Source organism: Chlorocebus sabaeus, chromosome 25, assembly GCF_047675955.1.
Source record: "Chlorocebus sabaeus isolate Y175 chromosome 25, mChlSab1.0.hap1, whole genome shotgun sequence".
Taxonomy (NCBI): domain Eukaryota; kingdom Metazoa; phylum Chordata; class Mammalia; order Primates; family Cercopithecidae; genus Chlorocebus; species Chlorocebus sabaeus.
This window is the reverse complement of record NC_132928.1, coordinates 86,756,550-86,773,314: the sequence shown is the minus strand read 5'-3', so window position 1 is coordinate 86,773,314 and position 16,765 is coordinate 86,756,550. Positions and strand designations below refer to the sequence as shown.

At 31.0% G+C, this 16,765-nt stretch overlaps 1 pseudogene; it reads left to right on the top strand.

Moving 5' to 3' along the window:
• The first annotated feature begins 1,835 nt into the window (after positions 1-1,835).
• Positions 1,836-3,116, top strand: LOC119622928 (olfactory receptor 2T2-like; annotated as a pseudogene).
• The last annotated feature ends 13,649 nt before the right edge of the window (positions 3,117-16,765 follow it).

Below are 16,765 nucleotides of genomic sequence, written 5' to 3'. Positions count from 1 at the left end.
TGACTCAAAGCTGTGGCTATCACAAGAAAATCTTCCTATTAGAGAAGGCAAAAGTAGCTGACTCTTACCAAGCTTGATAGGAGTTAATATTTGATGCTCATGTATTTTTTTTCTCCTCAACCAAGGTGTGATTAATTGAAGTTTCAGCACAGACCAACAAAAAATTTGCTTTTCTTCTCCCTTTGAAAGTTTACTCATCTTTTTAGGTCTATTACTCACATCTCCATCTTTGAGCACTAAGAAGGAAAACTGTTTACTGTTCCTATTGTGTTTGCTTCAATGTAAGGGGAGTTTATTCCTTACTGATGCTTCAGAGACTGTAAATTTGACTATTCTGGAACCAAAAGATTCAGATATATTTGTAGTATTGGTGGCCAAAACGTTTTACAGAAACGTTTCTTCAGTAATCCTGTCACTAAAATGAGAAAAAGATACACCATAATCTAAAAGGAACAATTCATCCCTCAATATCCCTGAACATATCAAAAGAACACGCATTCACGTTACTCAACATGAGAATTTATTCCATTTAGTTCAAGGAACGCTTGATACTGCTTTCTTGAGTTCAGAAATGTCTTTACCATCTATAGATTCTTGATGTTTTGTTTTTTGAGATGAAGTCTCACTCTTGTCCCCCAGGCTGGAGTGCAATGGCACGATCTCGGCTCACTGCAACCTCTGCCTCCTGGGTTCAAGCGATTCTCCTTCCTCAGCCTCCCGAGTAGCTGGGATTTTATAGGCACCTGCCACCACACCTGACTAATTTTCATATTTTTGTTAGAAATGAGGTTTCACCATGTTGGCCAGGCTCGTCTCGAAGTCCTGACTTTGAGTGACCTGCCTGCCTCGGTCACCCAAAGTGCTAGGATCACAGGTGTGAGCCACTGTTCCCAACTGTAGTTATTCTTAGAGACATTGAAGGATCAGCAAAATGATGGAGAAATTTGAGGAAAAAAATGCAGCTAGCAGTGGATTCCTAGGATGAGATAACACTAGAACAGCTTCAGAATGCTACTGTCAGAAATGCTAGCATTTTGGCTAAACAATATTTTAAGAGAATATTAGGTCATCATTGAGTGATATGATGCAGTATTTAGTCATAAAACTTGAGCAGAATTCATGGTGTCAACCAGAAGGGGACCACCATGATAAGGAAACTAAAGCCCTGCTCTGAAGCAGTTTGTGGTGGTCCTTCCAGATTTATGATCCCCAAATTCTGTGAGAACAAATAGACACAAGATCTCACAGCAATCCATGACTAAAGCATGAACTTGCTTTGCGGGACAAAAGTCTAACCACAAGACAGCAGCTCCTGACCTCAAATGAGGCCATCTGTACTGCTTTGAGGTTGCAGACTTTCGCAAAGCTGTTTAGTAACAGCCGAAAGTCAGTTATCTAGATATCTACTTGTGACTTACGAAATTGGTAGAACATCTGTGTATGATCTTAATGCAATCATCTTAATGGAGATAGAGAGCAATTTAAACCCAAACCATGTATTATTGCAAGGTGAAATGGGAAATAAGGCACGGTAACCACCCTCAGAAAACTTTCAATCTAAAGTGGTAAGATTATAAAATGTATTCAGAAGATAGTTCAAAATAAAAAGCCGATTCTAAACCAGGTACTGTATGAATTATTACATTTACATCTCACATCCAGCCTGTATAGAACTAGGATGACTTTTCACAGATGATGAAACTGAGTTGAGATTAATTTTCTGTCCAATATCATACAGATCATTAACACTGAAACTGGGATTTCAAATGATCCTGAAGTAGGTGATCTTTGCTTTATCACACGCTGCTGACATACTATTTCCTACATGTCAGGTCATTAAGCTGCCAGATTTCTGCCTTGACAGCCCACGGAGCTCTCATGGACCATGGGCATGGAGGGCCTTCTCCAGAACTCCACTAACTTCGTCCTCATAGGCCTCATCACCCATCCTGCCTTCCCCGGGCTTCTCTTTGCAATAGTCTTCTCCATCTTTGTGGTGGCAATAACAGCCAACGTGGTCATGATTCTGCTTATCCATGTGGACTCCCGCCTCCACACTCCCATGTACTTCTTGCTCAGCCAACTCTCCATCATGGACACCATCTACATCTGTATCACGGTCCCCAAGATGCTCCAGGACCTCCTGTCCCAGGACAAGACCATTTCCTTCCTGGGCTGCGCACTTCAGATCTTCCTCTAGCTGACCCTGATTGGAGGGGAATTCTTCCTGCTGGGTCTCATGGCCCATGACCGGTACGTGGCTGTGTGCCACCCTCTCCGGTACCCTCTCCTCATGAACCGCAGGCTCTGCTTATTCATGGTGGGCGGCTCCTTGGATGGGTTCATGCTGACGCCTGTCACTATGAGTTTCCCCTTCTGTAGCTCCCGAGAGATCAATCACTTTTTCTGTGAGATCCCAGCCGTGCTGAGGTGGTCGTGCACAGACACGTCGCTCTACGAGACCCTGATGTATGCCTGCTGCGTGCTGATGCTGCTGCTCCCTCTGTCCGTCATCTCCGTGTCCTACACGCGCATCCTCCTGACTGTCCACCGGATGAACTCTGCCGAGGGCCGGCGCAAAGCCTTTGCTACGTGTTCCTCCCACGTCATGGTGGTGAGCATTTTCTACGGGGCGGCCTTCTACACCAACGTGCTGCCCCACTCCTACCACACCCCAGAGAAGGACAAAGTGGTGTCCGCCTTCTACACCATCCTCACCCCCATGCTCAACCCACTCATCTACAGCTTGAGGAATCAAGAGGTGGCCGCGGCTCTGAGGAAAGTGCTGGGGAGATGTGGCTCCTCCCAGAGCATCAGGGTGGGGACTCTGCAAACATCTGCGGTGCTGCGGCTAATGATGCAGCTATTCCAGAAAATACGGTATTGGTTCTGAAGCTCGGGGTGGCGACTGTGACCAGGAAGGACTAGCGGGGACTCCCAGGGCATCAGGGTGGTGACTGTGACCAGAAAGGACTAGCGGGGACTCCCAGGGCATCAGGGTGGGGACTGTGATCAGGGAGGACTAGTGGGGACTCTGCAAACCTCCGCAGTGCTGCAACCAATAACGCAGCTATTTCAGAACATACGGTATTGCTTCTGAAGAATGTTGTCACTGAGCTAATTCAAAATTATTAACAGGCAAAATCATCCTGTTGCAAGGATTACTTGGTAACAATAGCAAAGCTGGGGAGCATCTCTGCATTAGCCAACTTGTTCAACTGGATTCACCAAGAAACCTTTCCAGAGGGCATTCTCAGGCAGGCAGCCCTAGAAACCATTCCTGGCAAGCCCAGCCGCCCTCTGGAGTGCCCGTGTTAACCTGTGATCATGATCGTTCCTGTCTGCATTGCTGACCAACCTCTGAATGGAAATCGGAGCATTTGCCACCTCCTTGATTTACTTTCAAACATTCAATACAAGTAAAATATTTTCCAGTGCTAAACGTGTAGCAGTTTTATTTAGAAAACTTTTAGGAAGGTGTTACTATTGTATTTTGGTTCTGTATTCTTACATTTTAGGAATGCTCTTATTTCAGAGGTAAGTGATAAATACTTGCCCTGCATTTATTCCCATGGAGTCCAATATATTCCTGGAAATAAATATTGATTCATTGATTGAAAATTGACTCTGCCATTAAGATTGTTACACGGCCAAAAACCTACAAAACGGCCATTTACACTTAAATGGTAATAGATAGAATGTCTTGGTTTATTCATTCTACACTTAGTTCCCTTGGAATAAGTTGCTCAGTTTTCTTATTCTCAACATATTCACTGATATGCTAAAGACAAGTATTTCTGTAATGAGTTGGAGTTAGGTGTGGTGCTTTGATAGACGTGTGACTTTGGAATACTAAGCCAAGACTGCACTCACCCCACCATTTAACTTTAGCTGCTTCTGTGTGTAAGGTCCTGAAATAGGAGAAATAAAAAATATTGAGGGACCTGGTGTTTATTTTTATTGATACAAGGTTTAGAAAACACTGGACAAAGTGGTTACACAGTTGACGAAGACTAAGCAAAGGTTCCTCAGTCTTATGTTCTAGTGTCAACACAGAGATAGAAGGAACAATGTTTCCTCCATTGTTGCTGATGTAGATAAAGAATATTCCCTTCAATATGCTAATCCCTAGGTTTTTTATTCAGAAGGTTCCTAATAATTTAATCTTTACCCTGAAATCAAACACATGGAAAAGAGATGGAAGAATGTCCTGGAGGGATTAAGTGAAGAAACAGACCAGGGATTCATCTATGAAATATCCTCGGTGTTATTTCAATTCAGCTCCATTCACATGTAATTCCTTTGTTATCTGCACCAATGCCCTCCCCCTTCTCCATTCTCCTGCCTTAGGTAGCACCCCCTTGATCTTTCTTCCCTCTACAACACTCCTCCAATTCACACTGCCTCTGTGCTCTATCCTGGGACATTTGTGTTTTCGTTCCCATTTCCTCAGTTGCTATATATTAAAAAATAGGACTTTTGTTCTATTTCTAAGATTAATTCTCTGCACATTTAACGGGAATATTTAACACTGACAGACATTTCAAAAGTATTCCTGAAGCAATGAGGTGCATTTTGACAAGTTTCTAGGGATATCATGGACTTTAGTGATCCGGGCATGGAAGGAGTGACTTATTCAATGTATAAGAGTCTATTCAAGCAATTCTGTGGTGGTTACATCAACGTGTTCTTTTCCTGGCGATTTATCAATCTTTCCACTGTTGACGTGTGCACTTTTCTGTTGTAGGCTCTACTTTAATACAACTTAAAAAAAAATTTTTGTCTCATTTTACACATGGTGGGTATCCACTCTCCTCACACATAAAACTAGTCCCACTGTAAAAGGGAGTGACCAAGGATTTTTCCCCAGTCATCTCACCAAATTATAAGGTAAATTGTGGTCACCAGATTTGCTTATTAAAATATATGAATTAGTTTAGTAATATACATAATTTAGTAACTTAGTTAATATTATCAGTTGTATACCTGAAACATGGCATGCACTAATACAAATAATGAGGAAAACATAGACTGTCCCCAGGACTGTCCCTAGTTTTGAAAATATTTAACTACATTAGTTTCATTTTTGATTCTGATCTTCACAAAATATCAAAGAATCGGCCCCATGGGAGATGAAGACGCTGATGTTCACAGCAAATTATTTCCCCATTCAAACGAGAGGCAGGTGCGGCTTCAGAACCACGTCTTCTAACCTCTGGTCTGGTGTTTTGTGCCAAGCCACGATACTGATAATTTACAAAGGGGAGAAGCGGCCGGGCACAGTGACTCACGCCTGTAATCCCAGCATTTTAGGTGACTGAGGCAGGTGGATCACGTGAGGCCAGGAGTTTGAGACTAGCCTGGTCAACATGGCGAAACCCTGTCTCTACTAAAAATACAAAAAATTGGCGTGGTTGGCACATGCCTGTAATCCCAGCTACTTGGTCGGCTGAGGCAGGAGAAACGCTTGAACTCAGAGTGGAGGTTACAATGGGTGGAGATCGTACCACTGCACTCCAGCCTTGGCAACAGCAAGACTGTCTCAAACACAAAGGGGAGAAGTACATGGCACGATGTGCAGCTGCCAGCTTAACCCTCATAATGACCTGGGAACAAGGGTCCCTTCAGAGCAACATGCTGTTGAAAGCCATGTTCATTTGCTGTTGGAGGCCAGTTAGGCTGGTCTAGCGAGGAGCCGATGACCCACGTCGAGGGGTAATCAGATTCCCTGTGGGGTCTTTCTACAGGTGAGGGATATGGATATAAAGTTAACTGAACGTTTGCTTCTACAGACTTGTTTTATTTACACAGCAAGCTTCTATTTATGCAATATAAAATTGTAATAGAGGAAAGCATACAGTCTACTTATTAAATACCTTATTTAATTGCCTTATTCAATACTCAGGAAGATATCAGGCAAAAAGGAATGATCAGAGAAACTGAAGATAATTAGATAACTAATATGCAAAATAATTATTTAGCATAAAGAAAAGAATGCAGACCTCTGTATCCACAAAAATTAAAAACTGAAAACTGAAAAAATTAGTGACAGAACATCCCTGTCAAGCTAAACAACTGACTTTAAATGAAGTCTGTGAATTCTGACAATTATGTGAAAGCAAAATGACCAAAACGTCAGGTCCTGACTCTACAAAGTTCCATACACGAAACAATTGTATTAATAGATAATCATATGGCATTGATAGGTTATTTAGCTAAAACAATAGACTGATTCTTACACAAATGATAAAAGCCAGATGAATTTTTAAGCTTTTTTCCAGTTGGATTGTAACTAGGGTAGATTTCTTAAACCTGGGTGACTCCCATGACCGTGCACACACTTTCCAGCATTTCACTGTATGCTTCCTTCTAAATCCCAGGTCGTCAAAGGCCAAGAAAACATTTAGTTATTTTTTTCATGTCACGTCATGTCACGTCACGTCACTCAAATGAAATCATTTCATTTCATTTCATTCAAATGAAATCATTTCATTACATTTCAATGAAATCATTACACTTCAATGAAATCATTTCATTTCATTACACTTCAATGAAATCATTTCATTTCATTACATTTCAATGAAATCATTTCATTTCATTACATTTCAATGAAATCATTTCATTTCATTACATTTCAATGAAATCATTTCATTTCATTACATTTCAATGAAATCATTTCATTTCATTTCATTTCAATGAAATCATTTCATTGCATTTCGATGAAATCATTTCATTGCATTTCATTGCAGTTCGATGAAATCATTTCATTGCATTTCATTGCAGTTCGATGAAATCATTTCATTGCATTTCATTGCAGTTCGATGAAATCATTTCATTGCATTTCATTGCAGTTCCATGAAATCATTGCATTGCATTTCATTGCAGTTCCATGAAATCATTGCATTGCATTTCATTGCAGTTCCATGAAATCATTGCATTGCATTTCATTGCAGTTCCATGAAATCATTTCATTTCCATGAAATCATTGCATTTCCATGAAATCATTTCATTTCATTTCAGGGGAATCACTTCATTTCATTTCAGGGAAATCATTTCATTTCATTTCAGGGAAATCATTTCATTTCATTTCATTTCATTTCATTTCATGAAATTCCATTCCATTTCATTTCATTTCATGAAATTCCATTCCATTTCATTTCATTTCATGAAATTTCATTTCATTTCATAAAACTTCATTTCATTTCATTGCATTGCATTTCAATGAAATCATTGCATTGCATTGCATTTCAATGAAATCATTGCATTGCATTGCATTTCAAGGAAATCATTGCATTGCATTGCATTTCAAGGAAATCATTGCATTGCATTGCATTTCAAGGAAATCATTGCATTGCATTGCATTTCAAGGAAATCATTGCATTGCATTGCATTTCAAGGAAATCATTGCATTGCATTGCATTTCAAGGAAATCATTGCATTGCATTGCATTTCAAGGAAATCATTGCATTGCATTGCATTTCAAGGAAATCATTGCATTGCATTGCATTTCAAGGAAATCATTGCATTGCATTGCATTTCAAGGAAATCATTGCATTGCATTGCATTTCAAGGAAATCATTGCATTGCATTGCATTTCAAGGAAATCATTGCATTGCATTGCATTTCAAGGAAATCATTGCATTGCATTGCATTTCAAGGAAATCATTGCATTGCATTGCATTTCAAGGAAATCATTGCATTGCATTGCATTTCAAGGAAATCATTGCATTGCATTGCATTGCATTTCAAGGAAATCATTGCATTGCATTGCATTGCATTTCAAGGAAATCATTGCATTGCATTGCATTGCATTTCGAGGAAATCATTGCATTGCATTGCATTGCATTTCGAGGAAATCATTGCATTGCATTGCATTGCATTTCGAGGAAATCATTGCATTGCATTGCATTGCATTTCGAGGAAATCATTGCATTGCATTGCATTGCATTTCGAGGAAATCATTGCATTGCATTGCATTGCATTTCGAGGAAATCATTGCATTGCATTGCATTGCATTTCGAGGAAATCATTGCATTGCATTGCATTGCATTTCGAGGAAATCATTGCATTGCATTGCATTGCATTTCGAGGAAATCATTGCATTGCATTGCATTGCATTTCGAGGAAATCATTGCATTGCATTGCATTGCATTTCGAGGAAATCATTGCATTGCATTGCATTGCATTTCGAGGAAATCATTGCATTGCATTGCATTGCATTTCGAGAAAATCATTGCATTGCATTGCATTGCATTTCGAGGAAATCATTGCATTGCATTGCATTGCATTTCGAGGAAATCATTGCATTGCATTGCATTGCATTTCGAGGAAATCATTGCATTGCATTGCATTGCATTTCGAGGAAATCATTGCATTGCATTGCATTGCATTTCGAGGAAATCATTGCATTGCATTGCATTGCATTTCGAGGAAATCATTGCATTGCATTGCATTGCATTTCGAGGAAATCATTGCATTGCATTGCATTGCATTTCGAGGAAATCATTGCATTGCATTGCATTGCATTTCGAGGAAATCATTGCATTGCATTGCATTGCATTTCGAGGAAATCATTGCATTGCATTGCATTGCATTTCGAGGAAATCATTGCATTGCATTGCATTGCAGTTCCATGAAATCATTGCATTGCATTGCATTGCAGTTCCATGAAATCATTGCATTGCATTGCATTGCAGTTCCATGAAATCATTGCATTGCATTGCATTGCAGTTCCATGAAATCATTGCATTGCATTTCATTGCAGTTCCATGAAATCATTGCATTGCATTTCATTGCAGTTCCATGAAATCATTTCATTTCCATGAAATCATTGCATTTCCATGAAATCATTTCATTTCATTTCAGGGGAATCACTTCATTTCATTTCAGGGAAATCATTTCATTTCATTTCAGGGAAATCATTTCATTTCATTTCATTTCATTTCATTTCATGAAATTCCATTCCATTTCATTTCATCTCATGAAATTCCATTCCATTTCATTTCATTTCATGAAATTTCATTTCATTTCATAAAACTTCATTTCATTTCATTGCATTGCATTTCAATGAAATCATTGCATTGCATTGCATTTCAATGAAATCATTGCATTGCATTGCATTTCAAGGAAATCATTGCATTGCATTGCATTTCAAGGAAATCATTGCATTGCATTGCATTTCAAGGAAATCATTGCATTGCATTGCATTTCAAGGAAATCATTGCATTGCATTGCATTTCAAGGAAATCATTGCATTGCATTGCATTTCAAGGAAATCATTGCATTGCATTGCATTTCAAGGAAATCATTGCATTGCATTGCATTTCAAGGAAATCATTGCATTGCATTGCATTTCAAGGAAATCATTGCATTGCATTGCATTTCAAGGAAATCATTGCATTGCATTGCATTTCAAGGAAATCATTGCATTGCATTGCATTTCAAGGAAATCATTGCATTGCATTGCATTTCAAGGAAATCATTGCATTGCATTGCATTTCAAGGAAATCATTGCATTGCATTGCATTTCAAGGAAATCATTGCATTGCATTGCATTGCATTTCAAGGAAATCATTGCATTGCATTGCATTTCAAGGAAATCATTGCATTGCATTGCATTGCATTTCAAGGAAATCATTGCATTGCATTGCATTGCATTTCAAGGAAATCATTGCATTGCATTGCATTGCATTTCAAGGAAATCATTGCATTGCATTGCATTGCATTTCAAGGAAATCATTGCATTGCATTGCATTGCATTTCAAGGAAATCATTGCATTGCATTGCATTTCGAGGAAATCATTGCATTGCATTGCATTGCATTTCGAGGAAATCATTGCATTGCATTGCATTGCATTGCATTTCGAGGAAATCATTGCATTGCATTGCATTGCATTTCGAGGAAATCATTGCATTGCATTGCATTGCATTTCGAGGAAATCATTGCATTGCATTGCATTGCATTTCGAGGAAATCATTGCATTGCATTGCATTGCATTTCGAGGAAATCATTGCATTGCATTGCATTGCATTTCGAGGAAATCATTGCATTGCATTGCATTGCATTTCGAGGAAATCATTGCATTGCATTGCATTTCGAGGAAATCATTGCATTGCATTGCATTGCATTTCGAGGAAATCATTGCATTGCATTGCATTGCATTTCGAGGAAATCATTGCATTGCATTGCATTGCATTTCGAGGAAATCATTGCATTGCATTGCATTGCATTTCGAGGAAATCATTGCATTGCATTGCATTGCATTTCGAGGAAATCATTGCATTGCATTGCATTGCATTTCGAGGAAATCATTGCATTGCATTGCATTGCATTTCGAGGAAATCATTGCATTGCATTGCATTGCATTTCGAGGAAATCATTGCATTGCATTGCATTGCATTTCGAGGAAATCATTGCATTGCATTGCATTGCATTTCGAGGAAATCATTGCATTGCATTGCATTGCATTTCGAGGAAATCATTGCATTGCATTGCATTGCATTTCGAGGAAATCATTTCATTTCCATGAAATCATTTCATTTCCATGAAATCATTTCATTTCCATGAAATTTCATTTCATTTCATTTCCATGAAATCATTTCCATTTCATTTCATTTCCATGAAATCATTTCATTTCATTTCAGGGAAATCATTCGTTTCAGGGAAATCATTCCATTTTAGGGAAAACATTCCATTTTAGGGAAAACATTTCATTTCATTTCAGGGAAATCATTTCATTTCAATAAAATTATTTCATTTCATTTTAGTTCATTTCATTTCATGAAATTACATTTCATTTCACTTCATGAAATTTCATTTCATTTCATTTCCAGAAATTTCATTTCATGAAATTTCCTTTCATTTCCTTTCATTTCATTTCATTTCATTACATGAAATTTCATTTCATTTCATTCAAATGAAATCATTTCATTTCATTCAAATGAAATCATTTCATTTCATTCAAATGAAATCATTTCATTTCATTCAAATAATGAAATCATTTCATTTCATTTCAATGAAATTTCATTTCAATGAAATTTCATTTCAATGAAATTTCATTTCATTTCAGTGAAAACATTTCATTTCATTTCAGTGAAATCATTTCATTTCATTTCAGTGAAAACATTTCATTTCATTTCAATGAAATCATTTCATTTCATTTCATTTCATTATATGGAAATCATTTCAGGGAAACCATTCCATTTCAGGGAAACCATTCCATTTCAGGGAAATCATCTCATTTCATTTCAGGGAAATCATTTCATTTCATCTCAATGAAATCATTTCATTTCATTTCATCTCAATGAAATCATTTCATTTCATTTCATCTCAATGAAATAATTTCATGAAATTTCATGAAATTTCATTTCATTTCAAAAAATTTCATTTCATAGAATTTCATTTCATTTCATTTCATAAAATTTCATTTCGTTTCATTTCAAAAAGATTCATTTCATTTCATAAAATTTCATTTCATTTCATAAATTTTCATTTAATTTCATTTCATAAAATTTCATAAAATTTCATTTCAATTCATAAAACTTCATTTCATTTCGTAAAATTTCATTTCATTACATTTCAAAAAATTTCATTTCATTTCATAAAATTTCATTTCATAAAATTTCATTTCAAAAAATTTCATTTTATAAAATTTCACTTCATTTCATAAAATTGCATTTCATTTCATTTCATAAAATTACATTTCATTTCATTTCATAAAATTTCATTTCATAAAATTTTCATTTCATAAAAATTTCATAAAATTTTCAATTCATTTAATAAAATTTCATTTCATTTAATAAAATTTCATTTCATTTCATAAAATTTCATTTCATTTCATTACATAAAATTTCATTTCATTTCATAAAATTTCATTTCATTTCATAAGATTTCATAAAATTCCATTTCATTTGATTTCATTTCATAAAATTTCATTTCATTTCTTTTCATAAAATTACATTTCATTTCATTTTAAAAAATTTAATTTCATTATTTCATTTCATTTATTTCATTTCCCAAAATTTCATTTCATTTCATTTCATAAAATTTCATTTCAACTCATTTCCTTTCATGATATTTCATTTCATTTCATAAAATATCATTTCATTTCATTTCATAAAATTACATTTTATTTCATTTCATTTCATAAAATTTCATAAAATTCCATTTCATTTCATTACATTTCATTTCATAAAATTTCAAATCATTTCATTTCAAAAAATTTCATTTTGTTTCAAAAAATTTCATTTCGTTTCATGAAATTTCATTTCATTTCAAGAAATTTCATTTCATTTCATAAAATTTCATTTTATATAGTATTTAATTTCATAAAATTTGATTTCATTTCATTTCATAAAATTTTATTTCATTTCATAAAATTTCATTTCATTTCATAAAATTACACTTCATTTCATGAAATTTGAATTCATTTCATAAAATTTCATTTCATTAAATTTTATTTGATTTCATTTCATAAAATTTCATTTCATATAATATCATTTGATAAAAGTTCATTTCATTTCATTTCATAAAATTTCATTTCATTTGATAAAATTTCATAAAATTTCATTTCATAGTTTTATTTCATTTCATAAAATTTCATTTCATTTCATAAAATTACACTTCATTTCATGAAATTTGAATTCATTTCATAAAATTTCATTTCATTAAATTTTATTTCATTTCATTTCATAAAATTTCATTTCATAAAATATTTCATAAAATTTCATAAAATTTCATTTCATTTCATAAAATTTCATTTCATTTCATAAAATTTCATTTCATTTCATTGCAATTCAAAAATTTCATTTCATTTCTTAAAATTTCATTTCATTTCATAAAATTTCATTTCATTTAATTTCACTTCATTTCATAAAATTTCATTTCATTTCATAAAATTACACTTCATTTCATGAAATTTGAATTCATTTCATAAAATTTCATTTCATTAAATTTTATTTCATTTCATTTCATTTCATAAAATTTCATTTCATAAAATATCATTTGATAAAAGTTCATTTCATTTCATTTCATAAAATTTCATTTCATTTGATAAAATTTCATAAAATTTCATTTCATTTCATTTCATAGTTTTATTTCATTTCATAAAATTTCATTTCATTTCAAGAAATTTCATTTCATTTCATGAAATTTCATTTCATTTCATAAAATTTCATTTTATATAGTATTTAATTTCATAAAATTTGATTTCATTTCATTTCATAAAATTTTATTTCATTTCATAAAATTTCATTTCATTTCATAAAATTACACTTCATGAAATTTGAATTCATTTCATAAAATTTCATTTCATTAAATTTTATTTGATTTCATTTCATAAAATTTCATTTCATATAATATCATTTGATAAAAGTTCATTTCATTTCATTTCATAAAATTTCATTTCATTTGATAAAATTTCATAAAATTTCATTTCATAGTTTTATTTCATTTCATAAAATTTCATTTCATTTCATAAAATTACACTTCATTTCATGAAATTTGAATTCATTTCATAAAATTTCATTTCATTAAATTTTATTTCATTTCATTTCATAAAATTTCATTTCATAAAATTTCATAAAATTTCATAAAATTTCATTTCATTTCATAAAATTTCATTACATTTCATAAAATTTCATTTCATTTCATAAAATTTCATTTCATTTCATTGCAATTCAAAAATTTCATTTCATTTCTTAAAATTTCATTTCATTTCATAAAATTTCATTTCATTTCATTTCATTTCATTTCATAAAATTTCATTTCATTTCATAAAATTACACTTCATTTCATGAAATTTGAATTCATTTCATAAAATTTCATTTCATTAAATTTTATTTCATTTCATTTCATTTCATAAAATTTCATTTCATAAAATATCATTTGATAAAAGTTCATTTCATTTCATTTCATAAAATTTCATTTCATTTGATAAAATTTCATAAAATTTCATTTCATTTCATTTCATAGTTTTATTTCATTTCATAAAATTTCATTTCATTTCATAAAATTACACTTCATTTCATGAAATTTGAATTCATTTCATAAAATTTCATTTCATTAAATTTTATTTCATTTCATTTCATTTCATAAAATTTCATTTCATAAAATATTTCATAAAATTTCATTTCATTTCATAAAATTTCTTAAAATTTCATTTCATTTCATAAAATTTCATTTCATTTCATAAAATTTCATTATATTTCATTTCATAAAATTTCATTTCATTTCATTGCATTTCAAAAATTTCATTTCATTTCATTTCTTAAAATTTCATTTCATTTCATAAAATTTCATTTCATTTAATTTCACTTCATTTCATAAAATTTCATTTCATTTCATTTCATAAAATTTCACTTCATTTCACTTCATAAAATTTCATTTAATAAAATTTCATTTCATTTCATAAAATTTCAATTCATTTCATATTTCACTTCACTTAATTTCATTTCAAAAATTTCATTTCATTTCCTAAAATTTTATTTCATTTCAAAAAGTTTCATTTCTTTTCATAAAATTTCATTTCATTTCATAAAATTTCATTTCATTTCAAAAAGTTTCATTTCATTTCTTTTCATAAAATTTCACTTCATTTCATAAAATTTCATTTCATTTCATTTCACTTCATTTCATAAAATTTCATTTCATTTCATTTCACTTCATTTCATAAAATTTCATTTCATTTCATAAAATTTTACTTTATTTCATTTCATTTCATAAAATTTTATTTAATAATATTTCATTTCATTCCATAAAATTTGATTTCATTTCATAAAATTCCATTTCATTTTATTTCAGTTCATTTCATAAAATTCCATTTCATTTCATTTCATAAAACTTCATTTCATTTGATAAAATTTCATTTCATTCCATTTCATTTTACTTCATTTCATAAAATTTTACTTCATTTCATTTCATTTCATAAAATTTCATTTAATAAAATTTCATTTCATTTCATTTTATTTCATAAAATTTCATTTCATTTCATAAAATTTCATAAAATATCATTTCATAAAAATTCATTTCATTTCATAAAATTTCATTTAATTTCATAAAAATTTCATTTCATTTCATTTCATAAAATTACATTTCATTTCATTTTATAAAATTTAATTTCATTATTTCATTTCATTTCATTTCACAAAATTTCATTTAATTTCATTTCATTTCCTTTCATAAAATTTCATTTCAACTCATTTCATTTCATGATATTTCATTTCATTTCATAAAAGATCATTTCATTTCATTTCATTAAATCACATTTTATTTCATTTCATTTCATTTCAAAAAATTTCATAAAATTCCATTTCATTTCATTACATTTCATTTCATAAAATTTCATTTCATTTCATTTCAAAAAATTTCATTTCATTTCAAAAAATTTCATTTCGTTTTATAAAATTTCATTTCAAAAAATTTCATTTCATTTCCTGAAATTTCATTTCATGAAATTCCATTTCCTGAAATTTCATTTCATTTCATGAAATTTCATTTTATATAGTATCATTTAATTTCATAAAATTTCATTTCATTTCATTTCATAAAATTTGATTTCATTTCATAAAATTTCATTTCATTTCATAAAATTACACTTCATTTCATGAAATTTGAATTCATTTCATAAAATTTCATTTCATTAAATTTTATTTCATTTCAAAAAATTTCATTTCATAAAATATCATTTCATAAAAATTCATTTCATTTCATAAAATTTCATTTCATAAAATTTCATAAAATTTCATTTCATTTCATAAAATTTTATTTCATTTTGTAAAATTTCATTTCATTCATAAAATTACAGTTCATTTCATGAAATTTGAATTCATTTCATAAAATTTCATTTCATTAAATTTTATTTTATTTCATTTCATAAAATTTCATTTCATAAAATATCATTTCATAAAAATTCATTTCATTTCATTTCATAAAATTTCATTTCATTTCATAAAAGTTCATTTCATTTCATAAAATTTCATTTCATAAAATTTTTAATTTCATTGCATTTCAAAAATTTCATTTCATTTCATTTCATTTCTTAAAATTTCATTTCATTTAATTTCATAAAATTTCATTTCATTTAATTTAATAAAATTTCATTTCATTTCATAAAATTTCACTTTATTTCATTTCATTTCATAAAATTTCATTTAATAAAATTTCATTTCTTTTCATTTCATAAAATTTCATTTCATTTCATTTCATAAAATTCCATTTCATTTTATTTCAGTTCATTTCATAAAATTCCATTTTATTTCATTTCATAAAACTTCATTTCATTTCATTTGATAAAATTTCATTTCTTTCCATTTCATTTCATTTCATTTCATAAAATTTCATTTAATAAAATTTTATTTCATTTCATTTTATTTCATAAAATTTCATTTCATTTCATTTCATAAAATTTCATTTCATAAAATATCATTTCATAAAAATTCATTTCATTTCATTTCATAAAATTTCATTTCATTTCATAAAATTTCATTTCATTTCATTTCATAAAATTTTATTTCATTTCACAAAATTTCATTTCATTTCATAAAATTATACTTCTTGAAATTTGAATTCATTTCATAAAATTTCATTTCATTAAATTTTATTTCATTTCATTTCATTTCATAAAAATTCGTTTTATAAAATATTTCATAAAAATTTCATTTCATTTCATAAAATTTCATAAAATTTCATTTCATAAAAGTTCATTTCATTTCATAAAATTTCATTTCATTTCATTTCATAAAATTTCATTTCATTTCAATGCATTTC